The 25,299-nt window shown below is 39.8% G+C and overlaps 1 protein-coding gene across 1 annotated transcript in view; it reads right to left on the minus strand.

The window, feature by feature from the left end:
* The window catches only part of LOC128566914 (heparan-sulfate 6-O-sulfotransferase 3), a 281,547-nt gene that overhangs the window by 251,548 nt on the left and 4,700 nt on the right, over positions 1 to 25,299 (minus strand). The window contains exon 2 of the mRNA XM_053564021.1: positions 8,414 to 8,472. The gene's annotated coding sequence lies outside the window, so the exon portion shown is untranslated. The remainder of the gene's footprint in view (positions 1 to 8,413; positions 8,473 to 25,299) is intronic.

A 25,299-nucleotide genomic window follows, 5' to 3' on the forward strand; every position in this document is an offset into this window, starting at 1 on the left:
CGTCTGTGCCTGGCTACCATTCCTGCTAACCTTGTCTCCTTGTTCTCCTACAGGCCAATACACCTGCTCTTCTCTGAGCCTTATCCCATTCCTCTGTACCTACTGAGAATCTATTCTCCTCCAAGGCTCAGCTCACACAAGATTTCCTCTGGGAAGACTTCCATGAACATGCCTGGGACCATCTTTCTGCCCCTAGACTACTGTGGTCTTCTAGACCACTTATCACTGCATAATGCCTTGACTTGGGCTTATCTGTACCCATGTCATGCCTCAACACCATGGTTTCAGCACCTTGGAGTTGGGGTCCATGCCTTGTTGACCACCGGGCCCTGCAGAGCACCCAATGCAATGCCCTTACACGTGGTAGGCGCTCAGTAAGCACATGCTGAATGTTGTACAATGAGCACTATAAGCTAGGAATGGAAGGATCACAATGACTAGATCTGAGCAAGGATAAGAAAGCCAACTGTGCATGTGGGGACTCACATGAACCTCTCCAAAAATACTCTGGGTTTCATGCAGTGCACTCTCTCCAGTGACCCCAACATCCCACACCGAAGGAAGGACCTATTGCCCCTGTACTTGGAGGGTCAGGCCTGTCCTTTCTCAGCTCCTCCTCCCTCCTCTCCCTGCGGGTGGACAATTCCAACCCCTGCTAGACTCCAAGGGCACGTGCTACAAGTTCTTCTCTGAATCTGTACTTTGGTCATGATAACTGGACTTACCTCTACTTCCACCTGCACACCAGTTCTGGTAGATGGATTCCTTTCCTTCACAGATGGGTTCTGCCTCACTAATCTCCCGTCCTCAGCCCCTGGAGCTGTGTTTTACTTTGTGTTTCTCAGTGCCATTCTCATACCTCCCCCAGCATATGCCCATACCTTCAAACCTCAGCCGGGCGCCCTCCACCTGCCAAAATAGCCCTTGATACCAACATCTGCCCCCTAGCCAACCACTGCCAAGCTCCACTGCTTGTCCAGATGCCCTGCTCACTCCATCTTGGGGAGTCCTTCCCTCTTCTAGCTCTTGTGTCCTCCATGTTTAGCCTTGGCAGCCCTTAAGACTTGCTCCCAGAGTGGACCGCTGGATGCATGTCCACAGTGCCCACAGCCCCCAGGTGGGAATTAGGGCCCTGTAATCTTCCCTCTGACCTTCTGCTCTAGTTGATATGGCTCCGACCACAGATGTGACCATTGGCAGAAGGCCAGCTGTAGAGCACCCAGAAATACCCAGAACAAACCACATGCCACCTTCAGAGCATTCAGGGTCAGCTGCTGCCCACAGCTGCTCTTATAAATCAAAATCCAAGACAATGAAACCAATGAGACCTGTCCTCAGGTGATCCTATAATGCTTTGGTCAGGAAAAAAAAAGCTTCAGAAAAGTATAACATTTTTACGAAAAAAGACATTGAAAATACCATTATGAGCCTCTGTCCTTTTGTAACAGGTATATGACATGCATCGAAGCAATAAATACATGCACTTTGAATTGCTCTAAAACCATGGAAATAAACCAAATTTCATTCTTAATGCATGCAATAAACTTTTTCCCTAGGATATCAATTAAGAATTTAAAAAAATAACAGCTAACTTATTCTGTATGCCTATAGCTCAGAATAAATAGATTAACTAACTTTAAAGTTGGCAGGTTTACAGTTCTCACAGAGACGAGAAATTAAAGCCAAACTGAAGATAAAAAGTATTTTTATATTTATGAAGTCTTAAAATTACCGAGCTGAACATACAAGGTCAATACCAAGCTGGCAAAGAGCTGAAGTTAAACGTTGCCTACATTAGCCTTATTTCTTCAAGTGAGAAAGTGTGCTGGGGTTGGGGGTGGCAATGTGTGCTGAGTGGTGGGTGGAGGACGCCGTAGCTCCAAGGCTCTGGGCAAACTTTGCCTCCTGAGTAAACATTTACAGTTGAATCCCCAACTCAAGGCTACATCCATTCCTAAAATTAGGTCAAAATGTAAATTGTGAATACTCTCTTGAGTATTTACAAATCATGGTGTCTTTGTTAATTATTTTGTGTTTATTTCCTGTGTACTTATGTTTCCTATCTCCCCAACTGTAAGCTCCACAGGACCAGATCTACACTTATCTTGCCCATAATCCCAGTGTTGAACCCAATGCCGGCCACACGATGGTTTCTCAGTTTCTCAACAAAAACTTAATGAATGAACACAGTTTTATTTGTACTATGACCTCCTCAAAGGAGCTCACTAACCCTCGCACCCATCTCAGTGCTCAGACTCAGAAAATAAACCCCACTGTGCTTGTTCATTAAATACAGAAGGACATCCAAACACTGTAATTGAAGGTGTCATTTTCAAAGGTAACATTTTATTTGATCACTTTGAAAGCCTGTCTCTAAAGCATGAGAAAGAATATTAATCTTCCTTGTATTCATTTCTCTGAACACTGGAAATTTATTAACATTTAATTGTCTTGGATTTGAATTTGGTTTTCAGGAAGCTTCAAAGAATTAGCATACTCTGGATAAATCCTTGTAAGATACTAATTTTGGATCTCAAAGGATAGTTAATTTAGGTTGTTTACATAACAGATTTGGACAGAGTTAAAGGTTAAATTCTACCTTTGAAGTCTAAAGATAACTGACAGTTGATATTAATAATTTTATAATTACTGAAACTATGATTAGAATTGTCTAAATATCTCATGCTAGTGAAATTGTCATATGATTCCTACTTGCTCTCCCGGAGAGATGACCTGACTTTTGAATTTTCATTACCCCTAAAATTATCAGCTTCAAAACAGCATTTATGAAAAGAAATTACCATAAACATTGAAATGAGGTTTTTCTGAAAAGTGACTTGCTCATACAAAATTGAAAGTCAACAATGAAATTACTTAAATTAATCATTCCTTCATTCACTCAACACATAATTATGCTAAGTTTTAGAGATACAAAAAGTAAATAAGATACTGTCCCTATTTTTAAAAAGGGTAGTGGAGGAATCAGCTTTTATGTGTTGATTTAATAAACACTGGTGACCTAGATGACCTGACTTGAGTCCACACCGGACTTGAAGCTCCACGAGGTTTGGGAGCTGAGCTATGGGTGTCCCAAAAGTTGTGATACATAGGGAAAATGGGAAATTGTAGCTAAATATACCTTTATTTACAAAAGATTCATTACAACATTTTACAAAGAGGTAGCCAACACATACAGAATATTAAGCTCTCTTTTCAAATATTAGTATTTTTGGTTACTTCTAGAAAAACAGTTGGACAATTTCTACTGAAGCCTGGAATCAAGTCAGAGCCAAGCCATTCCCTGACACAATGAGGATTTAATATTCTAATCTTCTTGTGCTCTTAAAAAACCAGCTTTAAAAACTTCTACTCAGGCCACTATTTCCCTCCAGTCGGATAAACAATCTCCCTGCATACAGAAAAACACAAATAAATTAACACTTGGATCCAACCAACACATAAATGGTGGTTGTTAGAGGTTGTTTTTGTACAAATCCAGGAGTCATTTCTGCTGTGTGCCTCAGAGGAATAAAACTAAAAAGGCCAGTGAGGTGCTGTCAACCTTGGAGAAGTGGAAGATTCTAACAGGCCCTCTTCTTTGGGGTTAAAACTGTGTAGAAAAAAGGAGGGCAGAAACAAAGGGCAGCAGGATTCATAGAGGGGCAACCAGGGTGGTAATACTGTTCAAAGTCAGCTGTGCAAGGAACTACAAAAGGTCAGGGATGTTTTGCGTAAAGGAGAACTGTGTCTCCAGGGAAATATTCATAACTGTCTTCAAGTGTGTGCAAGGAGAATGTGAGGATTAATTATATGTGTTAACTTGATGGGGCCATGGAGTGTCCAGATACGTGGTCAAATATTCTGGCTATTTCTACCAGCGTGTTTTTGAATAAGATGAACATTTCAAGAGGTAGAGTAAGCAAAGCAGATTGCTCTCCCTAACGTGGGGAGCTTCATCCAGTGAGTGAAGGTCTTCATGGAACAGAAGTCTGACTCTCCACCCGAAGAAGGGACCAGTCTCCTGCCTGACCTGATGGCCTTCAGACTAGTAGAGGATATCAACTATGTCTGATTCCCCAGCAGGCTGCCAGCCTTCAGACTAGAACTGTATTGTCAGCTCTGCAAATTTTGGTGGGTCAAAAGTCAATTCTTTAATCAATAGATAGACAGACAGACACACACACACACACAAAACCTGCAAGTAGATGTATCTCCTGTTACTTCTGTTTCTTTGGAGAACCCTAACTAACACAGAAAGTAATCAAAGGGGAATAGAATGAGAAAACAAAGTTGACAAGTAGAAGACATTTTGGGATGACAATGGATGAGCCAGTTTACGTCAGTTCTTACAGAGGTACTGTGTGGAAGAAGATGAAAAAGTTAAATTGGGCCCACAGGATTGAGCCTGCAGGTATTGGCATCACTGATGCCCCTGAGCCAGGCTGGGGGAGGAATTAACCCAAGGCTTCAGGAAGATGGGTCTGCATGCAATGTGTGACCTACTGAAGGAAGAAGAGTCTGGAGGCTCTGTGTTCAGTCGTCATGTGAGAAAGAGTGAGCTCCTCTGTACTAACCAAATTTTCAATCAAAAGGAACCAGAAAATTAGATTGGTCAGGGGGATGGGAGGTACAGGGACCAGCTGGCAGGGGAAGGAAACAAAATCATCGAACAAAGTGTAAGACAATTGAGAGTTTTTCCTTCCACAAACATTATACTTTTGCAATTTTTGCACTTCTTTGCTTTTCTCCTAAACAAAGATGCACAGTAGAAGAGAATTGTCAGGATTTCCTCGGGTGCCTCTGTGACAGCTTCATCTTTCAAGTAAATCTCTAGGATAAAGCAAAGTATTCTTAGACCTCAACACCCCTGGTCCTGTAAGCCTTTTAAGCCAAGAACAAACCATAGACCAAGCAACATGAAATGGAGCCCCCCCATCACAGCGTCTGAACACATCACTCATATACTAAAGTTACACTGGCCAGACCCCAAACAACCTACACTGCAAATGAAGATGAGGCAAAAATGATCAGGCAGCAGCTGGCACAGTGCCACCATATAAAGAGCAGAACTACTGAAATGCTATGCAGAAAATACTTACGCTGACTTCTCTTTCTCCTCTCTCTCTTTTTTCTTTATAGGCCTTTCGCTTTTCTGACAAGGAAACCACTAAGGTGAACCTTAAGAAAAACTATTCTATGATGTTTACATTTCAAAAGCAATATCAAGAACTAATGAATATTGAATTAACATGGTACCTCTAAATTAACTCCCAGGAAAGATATTATTGATGGTAAGCTATTTCCAGTGCCTTTTAGGCTGGGCTAGCCTAAAAAAAGAGAAAAGATCCTATGTACTCAATTTTGATATGAGGACAATTAAAGACAATTAAGGTTATGGTGGGGGAGGAAAAGCAGAAAGAGGGACGGAGGGAGCGGGGTGGGGCCTTGGTGTGTGTCACACTTTATGGGGGCAAGACATGATTGCAAGAGGGACTTCACCTAACAATTGCAATCAGTGTAACCTGGCTTATTGTACCCTCAATGAATCCCCAACAATAAAAAAAAAAAAAAGAGGAAAGAAATGTTAGAATTGCGGATGGATTTGCTATTAGCTAATTTTGGTACCAAGATGATACCCTGATAGCAATAATTACCTGAGCCAAACCCTTTGGTTTGTTAACCTTTATGCATGTCCTGTATAATTCAGTGGTTCTTTCTGGGGTGAATTCCTCCCTTCCTCCCTTCCTCTCTTCCTCTTTGAAAAGATTTTGCTCTGTTTCCCAGGCTGGGGTAAACGGACCTCTTTGTACCTCACTATAACCTTGAACACCGGATTCAAGAGATCCTCCTGCCTCAGCCTCCGGAGTAACTGGGACTACAGGCACACATTGCCATGCTCAGCTAATATTTTTCTATCTTTTTTTTTAAAAAGATGGGGTTCTCGCTATATTACCTAGGCTGGCCTCAAGAAATCCTCTTGCCTCAGCCTTCTAGAATGATAGGATTACGGACCTGAGCCTTAAAGTTTGTCTTAGGGTTAATGATTTTTAGAAAATATTCACAGTTCCCTATGAGAAGAGCTTTCCCAGTACTCCCCACTTTCAGCTATGCTCCCCACAGCACATGTCAGCCACAGCAAATATTCTCCTAACCCCCATAAGAGAGCCCAATTGTTGCCAGAGAGAATGGCATCAAAGGACTTGACCGCTATACCCTTTTCCTTCTATAATTTACCATTTTCCCTCTGGCATCAGGGGAGGGCAACCTGGATCACATCCTCCTCCTACTATCATTTGTAGAGGAAAGCACAGGGGTACACAGTTAGAACAACTGTGGACATTGCTGGACCTCTAGGAATTTTGCTCACATGGTCCCAGGCCGATACAGAAATATGTATTCTAGAGTAAATGCTCATTGTGACTTGGGAGTTTATTTTAAATTGAATCTTTAATATGCAAATGTGAGATTCACCTGGGGCACCATAAGAATGAAATCTATCCTCCATCCTGTCTTGCACTCTTACATTAAAGGGAAGAAGAGTAATTTTTAACACACCCCTATGATGGTTTTATGCAAATTCTTCAAGCTAGGCAAATTATTTTTGTGTTAAAATTTTTCAACCCCATAAAAACAGGAGTGAATTTATGTGGCATTTTAAAACGATGTGAGGCACATTGTAAAGCTATTTCATCTCATTTATAAAGAAGAGTGAACATAAAAACAGGCCATGGCATGATTAATAGTGAAATGATTTATAGCACCAACTCCTTCTCCATACATATGGATACATTTTCTGTAGTCTGGTTCAATTTCTTGCCCCTAGACCCTTGCCATAGGAGAGAAGTGGTACCACATTTAAAAAAAATGGAGCTTAAATTCTTCCTTTCTCTCTCTCTTTTCCACACACACATCACTCCTATAATTATTCTCAGCGTTGGCTGCACACTACAATATCCTGAAGGGCCTTAAAATATACTGAGTCCTGGGTTCCACTTCCAGATGTTTTGCTTTAATTGGTCTGGGGGGGCCAGCCCAGGGCATTGGGATTTTTAAAAAGTGTCAGGTATAGCTCATTTACATCCAAGATTGAGACCTACGACACTAAAATAGAGCTATTTCAATTTTATTAGGCAAAGCTGAAATGTGGAATTTAAATGACCACTGTAATTACATAAACTCAGAGGCCATGCTGTAAGGTCATTTCATTTCTAATTCACCCTGTAATTTAAGACTTACAGAAAATTCAACAAGTATTTCTAGACTACCTACTATCCATAAGCCCCTGTGCTACACCCCGAAGATACAAACAAAAATGAAATAGATGTTCCATGTCTTCACAGAACAGAGGGTTCAGCAGATATCTGTGGGCTGCTTTTTCCTAGTTCTTGCATCCAAGCTGATGTTCTTACTATCTATGGATGGGATCAGATATTTCTTCAAGCAGGTATCGGGTTTTCCTTTTGGAACCTCTGTTTTGAAATTTCTTAGAAAAACATATGCAAAATGGCAAACTCATTTATCTTCATAACAGCAATAAGAACACAGATAATAAACTGATTTTAAAATGAATTAACATTTCAAAGAATCACCTGAAAGATAAATAGGAAACATTATCTTCTTATGGAGATTTGATTCTCTCTTCTGAAGTACAGGAGAGAAATAAAAGTTCAGCACAAACTATGCTTACCAGGCTTACGGTAACAGCAGTCTGATCTCCATCAGAAGTATTGAGTTACATCACTCTGCTCTTGCCCATGATCATTGATTTGGGCTTGAGTATAATTTGAGATAAGCTCTAAAATATTTCCCCAGCTTTTCAAAAGAGTAGTTTTAGCCCTGAAGGGAGTGCAGAATAGTAAATATGCCAGCATCATTTGTACAATGATGGCATTTAATTTCTCTTGACTGTGTTCATCTGAAAAGCCTGCTCACAAGGGTTTGATAAGGTAAATTGAAATAATTGCTCCATTCTTACATGGGAGAACACGAACCCCATGAGCTGAGTTATAAAACTCAAAATCCAAATAAGTAGCAGAAACATGAACAAAAATTAACTGAAAAGTCAACAAATTTTAGTCCTGCAAAGAACTCCGTACAACTTTCTCATGGCTAACTCAAGCTGCATAGATAATGCCCGCAAGGCTTAGATAGTGTTGCACAGAGATGTTCTCATACATTTTTGTTATATTCACCGAGGAAAGGTGCACATTTTGCCTTTTTTTTTGGTTAACAATGAGCCATTTTGTTTCCTCTAGAATACCAATTTTGAAAGAAGTTTCTTTATTTGTATAATTTTCAAATATGTCTTCTAGGACAAGCTCCATTTCAAAGCAATACATCTGTGAGTTTCTAACAAGGTTCATTTTTAAATAGTATAATCAGCCAGATATTCTCTAGGGCTCAAATCACTTACCTCCCCAGTAGTTGCTGAGCAGGCCAGTAGGGGACTATTTACCATGTTCCATCAGATACCTGCCAGAGAAAATGGCAACATGCCACAAACCAAAGGGTAGAAAAACAAGAGACACAAAGCTGAAAAATATCTGTCCTTTTGATTTTTCCATTTTGTAGAAAAAAAGGTTAATAAAGAATTGTTGCAAAGGTCATAATAATAAGTTAAATAAAGATGACTAATAGAGATTTACATTTCACAGATCTGCTCAAGCCCCTTCTTGGTCATTTTCAGGGACAAAGTGCTCAATTCTTTGCTAGATAGCTTGTTTCACTGTTAGCGTATTCTAGTTTAGAATTCCCATCTGTCTGCCATCAGTTCTCTTCTAAAACACGGTTTCTACCAACTCATTCTTCTAGGCATTAGCCCTCTAAATATTTTTAAAAGATCATATCTACAAGAAGCCTTCTCTTTCTGTGTTAAAATTCTCAGTTCCGGAAATAGTTCAGCACATTGTATAGTTTTCCAATGTCCCTCCATCGGGGTCAACCTACTTTGAATCCTCTCTGGTCGGCAATTATCTTTGTATGTGAGTTAGTCCCCAAATTAGGCACAGTATTCCAGGTTTGAGTGTATCAGAACAGATGTCACTGAGAATATATGTGCTCCCATGTGCTAGGCCCTTGACCTTTTGTTGTGATGCCATGCTGCGGATATAAGGTGAGTTTCTGGTCTACTGATGCCCTGAGGGTCTGTGTTCATATCAACCATTGTCAAGTTCCATCTCCCTACCCTTGAACTTGTGCTGATAAGGTTTATAATTCAGTACTTTATATTTATCCTTGTCATATTTCATATCTGCTATTGAAACACATCATTCCATCCTATTAAGAAAAAATTTTGATTCTGTCATCTATTCTTGTCTGGGCACATTCACTGTTTTTTAATAGCGCATATGAAGACATGTTTTAAAATGGATTTGCCATCCTTCATAGTTTGTGTCATGCATAAAACTGATAAGTATGTTTTCCATGTAACTGAAGAACAATTGCCCGTAATTTCCTGGGAAAGGAAAGACGTTACTCAGAGAGAATAGATCTTAAAAGTGATTCCCTTCACACAAAGATTAAAAGACAATGTCCTGGTCAAGAAATTGGTTTGGCCCCAGATTTAAGGGGGAAAGTATTCATTGCAAAGTTTTTGATCAATATTTGTAGAGCCAAGAGATTGCCTGTATGGGGTAGGGAGGCCCTGTAATAGTTTCTCCTTGTATATTCCTAAAGATTCTAGTGTAAAGAGCAATACCTGAAAACCAACGAGGTTCATGAAGTTGCTGAATGATTTCCTTGCTGTGGGCAGGGGCGTGTGTGAATGTCATAGTTCTCTTTCTCAACATGTCTTTGACTGCCCTGTCTGTCTCTGAGAATTATTCTTGGGAAGTGCCCACTTGGATTCAGCAATTACCCACTGCATGACAACCAGGATGAATGGATATATTGCACCATATACCGACAAGAACATCTTGACCCAACCAGACATGCACAGGGGGTGACTAAAGACTTCCAGGAGATTAATCTAGACTACATAAAATAGCATTGAGAAATGCACCACTGGGGGGCTGCTATGTCCTGTATTGTCTATAGGAAAGAGGGGGGGGAGAGAGAGAGAGAGCGAGAGAGAGAGATATTCCTGTCTGTGAGTGGTAGTGGCATTCCCTAAATGGAAAGAAACCATGGATATGTGAATATAGGGATACATAAACAAACCATGGTGTTTTCTCTTCATAGCACTAAAAGAATGTGTTGTTTTCTAAAAGAATATTGTTAATTTGATTATTTTTAATTGCCTCTCTCCTTCCATCAGAATATAGATTCCCATTTAAGCAGGAGCTACCATCATATTTCCCCCATTATCCTAACATCTAACACTGCATGGCAAGGCTCTCGTTTACCACATACAGCCAGAAAGATGCATAAAAGATGTACTGAGACAGGGCAGGACTTGAAAGTGGCAGAGCAGGGACGTATGACCCTGAGAAAATCCCTATTGAAAATCCCTAAGAAAATCCCTACTGAAAATCCCTAATAGTACTTTTCCCTCTAGAGTACATCAGAATGACCTTGAGGTCAATCATGTGAGCAGTAAAGGGTTGGAGCTATACAGATGAATGCAATCACTTCTACATTTTTCATTCCACTGAAGTTCACAAATAAGAAGATAATAACAAATACGGGGGTCTATGGTTAGAAGGTGTCAGCATGGAACCAGGAATGAAGCCAATCCCCCTGATTTCACTAAGAAAACAAGTTCCCCTTTCCCAAATACACCAGAAGAGGTTGACTCTTGAAAATGTGGGAACCTAAAAGCCCAGGTGCCCATCGATCCACGAATGGATTAATAAATTGTGGTATATGTACACCATGGAATATTATGCAGCCTTAAAGAAAGATGAAGACTTTACCTCTTTCATGTTTACATGGATGGAGCTGGAATATATTCTTCTTAGTAAAGTATCTCAAGAATGGAAGAAAAAGTATCAATGTACTCAGCCCTACTATGAAACTAATTTATGGCTTTCACATGAAAGCTATAACCCAGTTACAACCTAAGAATAGGGGGAAGGGGGAAAGGGAGGGGAGGGAGGGAGATTGGTGGGATTATACCTGCGGTGCATCTTACAAGCATACATGTGAAACTTAGTAAATGTGGAATGTAAATGTCTTAGCACAATAACTAAGAAAATGCCAGGAAGGCTATGTTAACCAGTGTGATGAAAATGTATCAAACGGTCTATGAAACCAGGGTATGGTGCCCCATGATCACATTAATGTACACAGCTATGATTTAATAAAAAAAGAAAAAAAGAAAAAAAAAGAAAATGTGGGAATCTATTCTTTGTTTAATTATGCATTTACCTAATTACATAAAATACCAATGGGACTACAGATACTTTTTAGGTGAGATGAATCTAACATTTTATATGCGGGTATTTTAATAAAAAGAGTCCATCTGGCTCCATTTTTATGCCATCCAATTTCTTACTACCTACCATAAGCATATCCATATTGGTAGAAAAGTCCCTAGCTACCTTAATAAATAAGGTATCTATGGTTCATGGCTTTTCCCTTCAACTGCCAGACCAGTAAACCTATCCACAAATAGAGGGAAGTAACTTTGTCAGGTCTTTTCTTAATGAGCCAGGCACCATCTCTTTCTTAGGTAATTGTGCAAACATAATTAGTTAAGTATTTATTCCAGAGGCTTTCTGCCCTTATGGATGCTTGACTCAGAAAGATTTCAGAACTATAGATATGCATAACCAATCCACAGGAAATACAAATGTTTTGATCCAATACTAGTAAAAAAAAAAGCAAAAACAAAAAACTCTCAGAAAATATACACTATGTCCAACTTCAATTCCATTGTATTGTATTTCAATTGATGTAAGTAAAGCAATTGTTAAATTGTGGAACCTGCTTCTAAATCAAATGATTCAATGAATTGTAGTCTACCAAGAACATCGCCCTCATGAATAATTGAGCCTTGATGAAGATAACTTTATATTTTCAGCCCCTGGGTGACTGTTCTGCTTGCATCAGAGATGCAAGCTAAGGCATAAGGAGCAAACATTTATGTACAGCCCATGAGGTCACACAGCTTCGGTTGATTGCAAGAGGCACCTCCCATTTGGCCCTGGGCAGACATTATATCATCTCATTTTCAGAGGCTTCTCAGTAAAGTTATTCTCATTACATTTTGCATTTTTACAGCACCTGTAATCATAGCTCCCAGGCACTACACATTGTTAATTTATTGCAGTCATTTCAATTTTGCTAGTTAACTCTCAGGTCTTCTTACACGTTAAGCCCTAACATGGGCAGGAAGAGCTGACACTCTCAAACACCCACATCAGGGTACATGTTCAGCAACCAGAAAACCTGGGTCCTAATGCTGGTTTCTCCACTAATTGGCTCTACGATTACGGCGAGTCACTTCTTATTTCTGGGTTTCAGTCTTCTGTGGGTTAAAATGTCAGGCTCAGACTAAATGGCTTCTAGTATCCTTCCCAGCTCTAAGATTTTTTTGTTGTTGTTCTGTATATCAGAGCTCTCAGGAATAAGCGTGACATATATCTGGGGATAGATATAGATTAATCTGTTCCTAAGGTCACTCTTACTCCATACTCTTTTAGGGTCCCATCCATCCTGGTGCTGTCAGCTGCCAGCTCCCCAGAGAGGACTCCGTGTCAGATCTAATTCCTTGAAACCAGAAATAAATAGGAATGCCTAGGGCTAATTTAGATCTCCCAAGCTAAGCAAAGAGAAGTGATTCCTTTATGAAATTTATTTTAGAACAAAAATGGTTTGCAGAGTAAAGTGAAGGAACTGGCATTGAGTTACAAGAGCATGTTAGTTTATAATTAATGGCACAGCTTAAAATGTCAGTTTAGGAGATTATCCTCAGTGAGGAATCTGTTAGCCAAAATTAAACAATTCTGCTGCTCAAAGTCCCTTTGCCTGAGGAGGGAGTGGGGATATTGGGGCACAATGAATCATAATTTAACAGATAAAATGAACTTCACATAAGCGACAAGTTAAAAAAGAAAAAGAAAAAAATGTATAAACTCACAAGCACATGACAAATGTTTGGAGATTTTAAATAAGTTCATATCCAAGTGCTACAAAAACCTTGGAATAGATATTCAGGGAAAGGGAGAATGTTTGTTTTGGAAAGTGGCTTAGAAAAAATGAAAACACAAACTTGCCAAACGATCAGTTATGTATTAAGGTTTAGGGTGGTGCTCGCCATGCCTTGAGACTCAATCTGCCAGAAAATTTCAGACCTTTACCCCAAAGGAATTTTCACTGCCATAAAAGAGTTCTCTGTAGAGGCAAAGTTTTAGCCAGCAACCACTGTCCTCTTGCTAAACCTATCCGTGACCTATTCACTACATTCTTGTTAATTCAATTTATCAATGACCTAACACTCTGTTCTTGTTACTCATCAGAGAGACCCTGAGGGTGAAAGAATAAAGTAAATTTTCATTGGTGAGTGTCCAGTACAGAGGATACGGGAAAATACCAAGTACATGTATAAATTGTGCAGGCCACAGGGAGAGGTCTAAGGTAGAAGCAGCCAACGGGAAATGCAAAATCAGACCAGCAGTTAAAGATGTTGGCAGGGAACTGAGAGGTGACAAAATAGCAAGGGAACCATTGTGGCTTTCTGAACTACGAGTGGTTAGTTGGGAACTCAACACCTGTTACTGACCAGCCAATTATCCACTTGGCGGGGGGTGGGGGGAGTGGAGTAGTGGGGGTGGGGGTGGTGTCTCTTTTTAATTCTAGGAATACACTAAAATGGTGGGAAGCAATGAAGAACTACTTAAAAATAAACTGATTTTAAAAATGATTACCCAAATCGAGTTGTGCAAATGGCCTTGGCTGGGTTGAATTTTATAGTCACATCATATGATAGATACATATTTGAGCCTTAAAATTTACAGAGAAAACTAGCGAAACAATGAAAGTTAGGATGGTACATGAACTGATAGAGACTTTTCCCCTAAGTTTATAATTTAATTATTTTCTCTACATTCCTATTTTTCAACCAGTCTGCTCAAAGTTTGAAGCACCTACTCTGCTGAACACTTTTTTCTAGGTAGACTGGATGTAATTCTCCACTGAAAAACACTTCCCTGAGAAACCTTGAACAAGCAAGCCACATTGATGCCTGAATACCGTCATTGCCTACAGTGCTGCTAGAGCAGGAAAAATGTTTAGACCATGCACAAAACAGAACAAAGGCTCTGCCTGCACAGAATTAGGAGACAGCTGGAGAGGTCTCAGGTCTGACCCAAGTCTTCTTTACCCTCCCCTCACCAAGAAAAAGTAGAATTGATACAAATTCCACTGAAAAAGTGAAACTGGTAAATATTTATAGAAAATAAGAATTTTCCTATTTGGTCTTGAATATTGCTAAAATCAACTTCTATGAATTCGAATATCTCACTGGGTTCCGTTTTAAAACAAAACTATTTTACTCTTTCGAATTGTTTATAAATTTATAGAATAATAGATCTCTATAATTAATCTATAAAAGCAATAGAAAGGCATGGCTGTTGTTTTTTTCCCCTTGAAGTCTGATTAAAATTACTTTGTAAATTATTCATATATTTTACTAGAACAATAAAACAGCTCGTCTTTCTACATGAATCACATTATTCGTTGGGAGCACGGAGTAAAGTCCCTTTAAAAGGTTTTGATGACATGCTGGACAAGATGCCTCAAGCCATGACCAGTGTTTGGTTCATCCTCTTCTGAAGCACACAGTGTGAGCATCACATTTGCATTAGCTGCCACTTTATACCCGAAGCATAACCTTTAAGGGTAAGCCAGGCCTTCAGTAGAACTTCGAGGATGGGGGGACAAGCTTCTCTATCCCATGTCCTCCTCCTCTTCTGGCATCCTTTTACCCCCTTGAAACAATCACTAGCCACCTGCCAACAGAAGCTGATTGCCTCTTATTCTCATTTATAAAAAAGACTTCTTACACCCAACCTACCATCAGAAATGGATGAGTCCTAGCATGGGTTTTTTTTTTTTTTTTTTAGTGTCCTTGCTCTGAGACACACTAATGAAATTCACTAATCCAAGCTAAGGCTATGTTTTTCTGTTATGTCTAACTTTTTTTTTTTTTTTGTAGAGACAGAGTCTCACTTTACCATCCTCAGTAGAGTGCCATGACGTCACAGGACTCACAGCAACCTCCAGCTCTTGGCTTTGGCGATTCTCCTGCCTCAGCCTCCTGAGCATCTGGGACTACAGGCGCCTGCCACAACGCCCGGCTATTTTTTGGTTGCAGTTCAGCTGGGGCTGGGTTTGAACCCGCCATCCTTGGTATATGGGGCTGGCACCCTACTCACTGAGCCTATGTCTAACTTTTAACCATGTGACTAGCACTCTGCTAGTTATTAGGTAAGTCAGTAATACAAAGAGGCATCAAACACGTGTCTCCTATCCTCAGAGACATTTACAATCTACAAGCTATATGGAAAGAAACGAGTGCATCTAAGAGATAGAAGGAATGGTTTATAGTGGAAGAGGCAGTATAGAGAAATAAATGGCTAATAGGGACGAGCATGTGTGTAGCTGCAACGTGAGTGGAAACCACTTTTCAGTAATGACCCATGCTACAGTCTTCCTCTAGTCTTGGAGGTAAGAAAGAAGTGCTTCAGTGGAAGTACCAGAGCAGGAGTTTTGCAAAGGATTCTCACCTCTTCCACGAGGCAAGAGTGCCGGATAAGCGTTTAAGAAATTACAATTTGAATGAGAAGAGGCTACAAGGAAAGCCTCCCAGGTGTGGATGGAGGGGGAGGGTTCCTCGCATACTTCCAAAATCATACAACTTCGGTAGCTTTGTCGTGGGACTCTCCTCTTCTGCATACACATCTCTGGGGGAAGTATCACTCATCACAGATTCTTTGAGATCTTTCAGTACCCCATTTGACCTGGCTGTTTCAAAACACACTGAAAACAGGCAGATGGTGGGAAGTGCCAACCTTTTCCTGAAAAGACATCGTTTTCCTCCTTTCTCAGTCAACCAAAGTCGGCATTCCAGGCATGACTTTGGCCCTCCTCTCTCCAACTGCAGACAGGAGCCACAGTCACCAACTGTCTAGAAAGAAACTAATGCCCCAGCTAAGCATGCCCTTTACATTTGATCATTTTTGATCTGCACAGGGATTTTCTCTGAGCATCCCTGCCTGTGCTATGCATGTGGAGAGAGAGCATCTTGTTTTTATGTTGTCTGTAATAAATTATAAGTGTAACAGCGGGAGCTTTTTCAATACTATTTGTAAATGCAGCCAGAGGCTATTAAGTGATTGGTGTATCAAATAAATATAATTAGTAAATAGCAAAATAACATGTTTTGTAAACTGCCTTTGGAAATATGTGATTAGACCGGAGACAACGATTTCTGCCAAAGCTTCTAAGTGTTTCCACGAGATACCAGGAAAAAGCTTTAACAATTTTCATAACAACTTCAAAAAATGTTCATGTAAATCTGCTAAGAAGGTAGACAGTACTTAGTCCAAACTCCTTTCAAATGCTTCTTGTTGAAAATATAATCAGGGGTGTACGCTTAAGTGTGCAACGTAATTTTTTCAGGAGGATTAAAATGTGCTTGATTATTGACTATAAGTTTTTAAATTGACATTTGATGAGGTTAAAAAGGAGTTATAAATATAACTCCATGTGCAGAGTGCTCTCAGGATGTAGAGTTATTCTCAATTAGAAACATTTTAAATTATTTCTGCAAGTCAATCAGTTTGTAGCGAGGTGAACTCTTCCTGCCCTTCCCTCCTGGAGATACTAAGAAAGGGGTTTGCTCCTTAACAGTAACATTCTTCTCACTGTCTGGCAGTGGACAGAAGTCATCACCCAAATCCACTGATTTTTCCTCAAAGAGATGCTTTATATTTTCCCCTTACTCATATTCCCTTGTCTTATACCTGAATTCTCACAGCCCATTCTCTCTCCCACCTCTGCAGAAATCACTCACTTTTGTGTGGCTTCCAGGTAACGAACCTCAAATGCATGTCCATGTGCACATATAAAGCCCCAAGTTTAAACCCTGGAAAGGCAAGAATTCAAGGTGCTCAATATTAACACAAAGCCAGCAGATGAACTAATGCACGCCCACATAAGAGAAAAACTCAATTCAAGTAGAGAGGACAGGAGACGGGAGGGGGAAGCAGTGGGGAGGGAGGGGGATGGTTGTGCTCTCACCCAATGGACCCGATGTAAGGGCACACCTCCTGGGTGCGGGATACGACTACAACAGGGACCTTACCAAACAAACCCAAACATTGTAACCTAATCACTTATACCCTCACATTAATCTGGGGAAAAAAAAAAAAAGATTTGCCAACATTTAGCCCCACCCACAAATATATAATTTAATATTCTACCAATCCATAGTCAAACCTGCTACTCCAGTTAGGCCATTCTCCTTAGTGACCCATTCCTGGATTCCTGTCCACCCTACTCCCAGGCGTGCCTGCCTTCCGCTCATCACCCTGGACTCCCTGTTTACTATGACTTACTTGCCCTTGAAGGCCTAAAGATGGTCCCACTAAGTCAGGTGTCTCCATACACAACTGAGCAGGACCTACTTGGAAATGCTAAGATTTTATGGTCTGTTCTGCATTCCTCTTATATGCCTTTCTTATACATGTGGCTCTTTCCTTATCTTCTGAGAGAATGCCAAGACTGGTGCTGAGCAAAGAACATGTAAAAGAATAACCCCAGTGATGATGATGGTGATGGCAGCTAACACAGGCGGTTGGACAAGTTCACAAAGTCATCCTAGAAAAAGTGCTACATATCGAATATCCGATAGCCAAGGGGGTCCTTCAAAGGTGATCACAGTGATACTTAGCAATGAAGTATGTAGCACTTTTTCTAGGATGAGTTCAAGAACTTAATTGTCAGACCTCTATGTGATGATGGCTATGATGGCCATTCCAGAAATGGTGTTCCAAAATTGCTCTGGAGGGGGGACTACCCACTGACGGTGCCCAGCTTCCCAAGGGGAGTACTGCAAAGGTGATCACAGCAATATTCCCCAACGAGGGGGATAGCACTTTTTCTAGGATAAGTTCATAGAATTAACTGCCTGAACTCATGTATGGATTCTTCTTTTATGTGAAGGCCCAGTGCTAACCAGTATTAATAAATTATTGCATTTGAATCTTGTAACAACCATGTGGGATGGATATGATTAAATGTACCATTTAAGGCATGAGAAAACTGAGGCAAATAAAAGTCAGTGTGATTAGCTGGTCAATCAAAACTGAATTTCAAAGAAGTGAGTATACATAATTATCCTGGAGATATTTCATAATACAGCCAGCGTACACATCTAGATTGGACTCAGAAATAGACGACTCTAAATCTTCTAATCAGAGCACCTGACTGAGTTTCATGGGCATCCATTAATTTGCTCACACTTTCATTCAATATCCACGAATCAAGCTCTACCTCTATACCATATGCTCATTTTCGGTTTGGGGGGTTGAAAAAAATCAATAAAAGATGGTCCTTGCCCTCATATAGCTTGCATTCCTTGCATTCCACACAATTACATCTGCAGCATTTTTCCCCACAATGTGAAGACTGGGGAAGAATAATGTGTGATGCTAGAGAAGGCATCTCAATTTTAAAAACAATTGAGATTCAATAGTTATTTGGGGGGCTTGCTAAGCAATGCCTGATGGGGGAAAGAATGATGAGAAAAAAAGAAGTGTGTACAGGAAAGATAGATTGGGCAAGTGACTGTAAAATAAAAATAAATAAAAATTAATTGCATTTGTACCCTCAGATTAATATGAGGGTACAAATGCAAACAATACAACCTAACAATATAGCTCTAACAGAAACTTCTGGAAAAGCAAAGAGCAAGTAAAGATTTCTAGAAAAATCATCTCTGGTCCCCGGGCATGGTATGTTAAAGCCCATATTTATCTGTCTACGGCAGAGGTATGAATGCCCGCAAAGATGCAAAGACCTCAAGGCCAGATCCAATGAGACTGTGCTTCTTGCCAGTCTGGGGGCCTCTGGGGATTACTTTAATACTGAGCACTTAGTCATCGTGTTTGATGGCTTCGGTGGCCTCATTTATCAAGGATCTATAGTTAAATTTAATTTTCCTGTGAGTGGAGGACAGCTATGGCGGCTGGGTTCCTTGTTGCTGATCTGCCCCTGTTGATGTCTTCTGAAGTGGAAATGATGGATGCCACATGTTCTGGCTGTGATTAAATTTGCTTTGACAAAGCAGCATGGAAATCTGATTTTCAACAGACTTCTGCATTTCACCTAGTGCTGAGTAAACAGATACAGAACATAATGCTCGCATGGCTGTCAGGCCGATAGCTAATTCATTGTGCCCATCTAATCAGGCTGTCCATTAAATTATTATTTGTCAATAACATGCAGGATCATTTTTGAAACTCTGAGGAATGAGAAGCTTGTTTTTAAGTAAATAAACATGAAAGGCTTGACAATGTCCAGGGTCTTTCCTAGGAAGGTCCACAGGACTCATCAGTCTCTTTGTCTCTACTCCCCTGAAGAATCAAAGCACCATTTAAGAAGTTTTTAGTTTCACTTCACTTGGCTCCCATTTCAGATGCAGGCAACGTCATCCAATTACAACAGAGAATGAAGCTACAAACATTGACACGTTAGCTCCCCAGTTTCTCTTTAAAGGAAAATGAAGCAGAAAATCACATTAAGTATGCATCTTATGTGAGAGCTTTTAACCTCCTGTCTAGAAACACTGTGTGCAGACCACCCTCAGAAGAGGCTTCCATGACAGGGACACACTCAGAGAGCTGTCTGATCAAGCACACAGAGAGTGATTATTGATGTTGTCCCCCTCCCGTCCTCCTCTGCACAATCAGCGGTGTCAGTGCACAGTCTGGGATGCATGTCCTCCCAGGGAAGGTCCTTCTTGTTATCCCAAACTCAGACCACCCTGCACTTAGTACTTTCTACTTCCTGAAGTTCAGGGTGAGCGTTTTCTCACTTTCTCCAAGCCCTTCTTAGAACATCTTGGGCTTCTATGAACGTTCTCCTTACCTACCAGTCCCATAGTCAACCAAAATATTTCCCGAGGGAAGCCCAGGAGCTCACGTTTCATCATTACCAGAGAGGTGAGAGTGTGCACCACACTCACAAATCCACACTATTGAAAAAACTTGAGCAAGCTTCTTAAACTCTGTCAGCTTTTTATTTCATCGGAAAAATAATAGGTATATCAAAGTGCAGTTGTGAGGATTAAATGGAATCACGTATGTATACAAGAAACAGTTACTCTCTCTTTTTAGTTACCTCGTGTGCCCAGCCTACAGGAATTTCCCTCTCTCAGAAATATCAGGGAAGCAGGTTTCAATTTTCTTGCCACAGTCCTTGTACCCTACCCACAGACAAGGGTGACTACACACAAAGGCCTGGCTGTTGTGTAGGGATACACCCTACCCCAGCTGGGGCCAGCATGGGACGGGGCTGGGCATCTGGGATGGGCTGCTGTCACTTGTCAAGTCTGTTGCTTTGGGAGGGAAGTCCATTTTATTCAGGAGAGAAGACAGAGGGAGCACATACTAACCTCAAGCCCAAGCTGTGTGCTTCTTCTACATTTACCTGTGATAAAATTAGTTATCAGTCATTTGTAATTATTTCTCAAAAGTAAAAGGACTCAGGGAGAGAGAAAGCAAGAAGTTTTCCTTACATATATCAAGCCAATAATGACTGGCACATATCAGAAGTTAAGGAACTTTCTCGTGGCTTTAAAATTGTATCAATCTCCAAATATTTACTGGTAAAGAAATAATAAACAAATAGTCATTATAAGAGATAAGGAATAGTGGTGTGATGATTGCTGTTGTTTTTGTCTCATTGAGCCTGCCCAACACCCCATGTAGGCAGGAAGGGCAAATAAAAGCTCCATTCTCCACGTGAGGCATAGAGGTTTGGTGATTTTCTCAAGTTCATGAACTTAGTGGGATCCAGAATAAGAATATGCAGGCTTGGCACCCTCCAGTTAAGTGCACTTTTGGAACTTAACTGCACACTGGTTTCCTACTTCATGATTCTGCAGAAGGATGGGATCCTGAAAGTCTCTCGGGTTTCTCAGAATAAGCTTTCTTTTCTGCTTCTGTGACCTCAGGCCACTGTGCTACTTTCTTAATTAAAGTATTTTGTTGCCAAAACATTTGCATCCTCAAAGAAGTTTGTATTCCCACATTGGTTGTTGGAAAGATGCTCATGGGGAGCCGATGACCCTGTCCTGGCCAAATGGATGGTCCTGGCTGCAACAGCACTAATGAGTCACAGTCCTCTCTCTCTGCCCTGCTGACCTGCGCTTGGAAGACACAGCTCAAGATTTAATATGATTATCATGAATTGAAATGTATGCTAACTAGCATCCAGCCAATACAAAGGGAGAGGGGTCCCACCCTGCTAAATTTTGGGCTTGTGATGATGTTACAGCAACTACTCAGAAAAGAAACTACTCTTCCATAGCAAGTCAGAAAGTCAATGAATGAACAGCTGTAAAATATGGTTTAATGCAAGGAAAATCCCATTTTCCCAAGTATCAATTTTCATCAAACCAGGAGAATTTGAATCTATCAGCATCTGGCTGAGGGATGCATGTTGAGGAAAAAAGGAGTTTGCAAACATTTTGTTGGAAAGAAATTGTTTATTAGGAGAATGAATAACATAATGATTATGGTAGAGAGACTGGTGAGTGGAGGGAGAGAGTGAAAAGGGAGATAGAATATAGACTAGAGATAATTTCTGACCAGCATTGAATGGTGATCTGGAGATGAGGCATATATAAGCAATGAAGAGTGATCTAAATTATCATTACTCAGAGTGTGTTCAATGGATCAAATGCATAAGATTCCTGTGAAACTTTTCAGAGAAGCAGAATCATCAGATTCATTAAATCAAAATCTACAATGTGACAAGAACCCAGGTGATTCTAATGCCTATTATTGTTCAAGGAACATTCGCTGGAGACTGGTACTATCAGATCAGTTTCAAGAGGTGGTTGAGAGCTTGACAACAGTCTGAGGATAAATTATCAATGAGGAAAGACCACAACCAGGGCAGCCAAATGGGATATTTACTGTAATAGTACACGTAGTTGATGATAAAGACCAAACGGTTGTAAATAGAAAGGAGGGAATATATTTAAAAGATCCAAAAGGAAACCATAGGTTTGGAGACTGATCAAATAAAGAACACCTGTGTAAAGGAAAAATTAAGAAGTTCTAAGGTTTCTATCCTGAGTCATCTGCCAAATAGGGGCTTTTCATCTTGTATTCCAAGAACCTATTGCAAACCTGGCACAGGGAAGGTATGTACTACATGTGAGTTGAATGACTATTCACCATCCAGGCTGTGGGATTTCAAATTATAATACATTCCAAGAATTTTTAGGGATCTGAACAAGAGTTTCTGGAGTTATCATGGTAGGAAACAGGAAATCATGTGGGCAATGCTCCAAGTCCTTATGCCCAAACCTTATTTGCAAAACAAACAAAACCAAAAAATCCATCATATTTTAAAAATTATTTTATAAATCTTTAAACCATATGACTTGAAGATCAGTAATCAGTTCCAAGTCTAAGGACAGGGTACCCTCCATGTTCTTGGATTCATGTGATTTCTCAAGGAATTGAAACAGAGAAACATTGGATACACTTGGCCTTATTATCAGCAACCCCTGGAATAACTGGAGAGGAGAAGTGAGAATTAACATAGGCAATTTGTTCTTGGATAATTAAAAGATAAGGTTGATCCTATCTAAATTTATACTAAAAATAATTCAATAGAAGAAAGCCATTTATGAATGCAAATATAGGCAGTGTGATTTATCTACAATATTAAAAAATTAAAAATCACCTAAATGTCTTAGAAGCTAAAATCACAAATGAAATTGTGGCACATTTGTTTTATAGAATATTATGCAAACTTGAAAATGATACTTATGAAGACCAGGCCTCCACATGGAAAAAAGACCACCAAACCATGAAGAATATAAAATGTATGATCCCTATGGTTTCAGGTACATAAGTTCACATACGCAAATGATGAAAGGTAGACAGGCACATTGATAAATTAGAACGAAGTAAAATATTACGGATGTCTCATCTCAATCATCGATTTCATAGAGTCCACCTTCTAAATATATTCTGAATCCAGTGCATTCTTACCATACCTACCACTATTACCCCTGATCTAAGACTTGTCTCTCAATTTGAGCATCCCACTGGCCTCCATACTCTCACTCCGGCCATATGGTCTTGTCACCAATAGCTACAGGAATATTTTGGATATGAACTACATTTTGCCATTCTTGATGCCTAAATTCTACCCGTGACTTTTCATTCTGCTTAGAGTGCAATCCAAATTCCTAACTCTAGGGCAGCAGTTCTTAATTTGGCCTCAGGGGTTCTTTAAATTCCTAAAAATTACTGAGGACCCCCAAAGAGTTTTTTGTTTCTGTAAGATATATCTACTAAGGTCCACTGTATTTAAAATTAAAGCTGAGAAATAGTAAAAACATGAATTTGCTCTTGTGTTTAAAAACAGTAATAATAAATCTATTTCATGTTAACATAAATAATTTTTTTTTTTTTTTGTAGAGACAGAGTTTCACTTTAATGCCCTCGGTAGAGTGCCGTGGCATCACAGAGCTCACAGCAACCTCCAACTCCTGGGCTTAGGCGATTCTCCTGCCTCAGCCTCCCGAGTAGCTGGGACTACAGGTGCCCACCACAATGCCCGGCTATTTTTTTGTTGCAGTTTGGCCGGGGCCAGGTTTGAACCCGCCACGCTCGGCATATGGGGCCGGCACCCTGCTCACTGAGCCACAGGCGCCGCCCAAAATAAATAATATTTTTAATGAAAGGAAACTAATCTCCCCCAAAACAATCAGTGAAAAGAGTACCATTATTTTATGTTTTGCAAATCTATTTCCTGGCTTAATAAAAAATAGCTGCATTTAGTCTGTTTGGATAGTGTTTTAGTTGGAGGATGGGAAGGAAATTTAGTCTCCACAAATATGTTGGCAAGGGCAGAGATATTTTAATAGAATTTTCAGATAATTGTGTATATTTTTCTTTTGTACTATAATACCAAAAGTGGTAATGTCTTCACAGTTAGATGCTAGGTGGAATCTGAAGCTTTATCAATGGACCTTTTGTATTGTGCTAGGGTAAGGAACATTGCTCCATCTTGCACTTTGAATGAACCTTTGATCCAGAGATGATTTTTAATATTACCCACTAGTCATTGGAAACTATTGGTTCATTGAGTTATGTACAACTTTTAAATGATAGCATATATCATTACATAACATAACAAAATCACATTTGTTAATATAACCACCCATCTCATCAGTAAAGTCTTTAAATCCTAGGCACCTGTCAAGCTTATAGAGGTTGATACATGTGCTCCAAAAGGTATTTCTTGGAGTGAGGAAAGGAGAGAATTATCCCAATATCCTGATTAGATCATTTTATTTTCATTTTTAAATTTCAGATTAATATGAGGGTACAAATGATTGTGTTACATTGTTTGCATTTCTAAGGTAAAGTTCAAATTCATCCAGAGGCGTGCTGTAATATCCTTGCATTGTGCACATCAGGTGAGAGCTTACCAGTGGCTTTCTCGCCTCCATTTCCCTTTTCCCTCCTCCCTTCCCACTTGAATATACTTGTGTTTTTCTCTAGTGTGGACATGTAGTTATTTTCCTGTTGATTTCATATTACTATTGAGTACACTGGATACTTGCTTTTCCATTCTTGTGATACTTTACTAGATACTCTGATTAGATCATGAACTGGATGCCTGTTTCAAGAAATCACATGTATCCCATGAATGTATACACCTATTAAGTGCCTATAATAATGAAAAATAATTTTTTAAAAAAATTCTATTTTTCTCAAGGACTCAAAATGTATAATTAGCAACAAATAAATATAATTTGTTTTCCTAAAAGTGACCAGGTTCACTTTCAAAGTCATAGGCTCATTTTTTAGACAAGGCTGCTAAAGTACTTGAGTCTGAATAACTGTAGTTTTTAATACATTTATTTCAAGTAAAAATGATGTTCCACAAAAATCAGTCAATTAAGCTCGGATTCAATTGCCCCGGTGCTTCTCTTTGGCCATTTATTTGGGTATGCAGCACAAGTACTTACTATGTACTTCTCATTTCATTAAAAAGAACGTTAAAAAGATGTGTACTCACAGCTCAAGATTTAAGGCAATTAATAATTTCACTGCTTTATCAAGGTCATTCTTAAGTGAACTTGGCATTACGTGTGCTGGT

The sequence above is a fragment of the Nycticebus coucang genome, chromosome 15 (assembly GCF_027406575.1).
Source record: "Nycticebus coucang isolate mNycCou1 chromosome 15, mNycCou1.pri, whole genome shotgun sequence".
In the NCBI taxonomy this organism is placed as follows: Eukaryota; Metazoa; Chordata; class Mammalia; order Primates; family Lorisidae; genus Nycticebus; species Nycticebus coucang.